This window comes from Echinops telfairi, unplaced genomic scaffold (genome assembly GCF_000313985.2).
Source record: "Echinops telfairi isolate 266 unplaced genomic scaffold, ASM31398v2 ScPeMD7_443;HRSCAF=831, whole genome shotgun sequence".
In the NCBI taxonomy this organism is placed as follows: Eukaryota; Metazoa; Chordata; class Mammalia; order Afrosoricida; family Tenrecidae; genus Echinops; species Echinops telfairi.
The window spans coordinates 15,880,057-15,881,172 of record NW_022104341.1 but is presented as its reverse complement, the minus strand read 5'-3'; positions in this window follow the sequence as shown (position 1 = coordinate 15,881,172).

Sequence of the window (1,116 nt, the reverse complement as noted above, 5' to 3'; positions counted from 1 at the left end):
GATGAAACATACAACTTTACTCTAGTTTGTTTTGTTTTTTTAAATAGAGAAATTTGTAATAGTATACATAAATACCCCTTAGTAATTAACAGGAGTGATAAGATTTATCATATCAGCATATATATTTATGTTGACAAGTACTTTTAAACAGTACATTTTATCTCGTCACATAAGAACTGACAAATACAGGCATAATCACAGATATAGTTAAGAAAACATGCAAAACAAAATAAGAAAGCTTTTTACAATAAAAATACTAAACCATTATTTAGTCCAATAAAAAGAAGTATTGGTTCTAGGTATTCTAATCTCTTTGTACAGATAAAACAGCTAAGATATTACTCAGGTTGTGGACTTATGAGAAAATATCAAAATTATTTCCAATTTACTTGAAAATGAATTTCAGAAAAATAGTGTGTTTAGCAAAATAATTAGGTCAAAATTCTTCATTTGAAAGTAATCATGAACAACTTTTTTTTGGACCTTGTCCTTTTATTTATTTTATTTTATTTTTAAACATTTTATTAGGGGCTCATACAACTGTTATCGCAATCCATACACACATCAATTGTGTAAAGCGCATTTGGACTCACAGTATATACTCAAGTATAAGCCGAGTTTTTCAGGACATTTTCTTAATGCAGTTTTTGTGGTAGAATTAGGTGCCTTGGCTGATATTTGGGGTGGCTTTTACGCGAGTACATACTCAAAATTAACCTAATTACATAATAGCAATCCTTCTCAAAACTTCTCTAGATTGGACCATGCATTACACCCCATGACGTTGAACAAGTCATTTGCAGATGTCTGCCATTGCTCCTGTATGGGTTGTTGGGTGCCCTCAAGTCAGTGCAGCGAAAAGCATCTCTGTGGAACAGAGCAAAACACCGCCCAGACCGGCACCATCTAACAGGTGATCTTCTTTCCAAGTCCATTGTTGTCAGTCCAGCTGGTTGAAGCGCCTTCTTTTTCACTGCCCCTCTACTTTCCCAAGCCTGCGGCCTTTTCCAGGAAATGGTCTCTCCTGACAACCTGTAAGTATTTCCCAAATGTTGAATGGACCTGTTGCGTGGTAATCCATACTCCCTGCCGTGTGTCCCCAGTACTGTCCTTTGT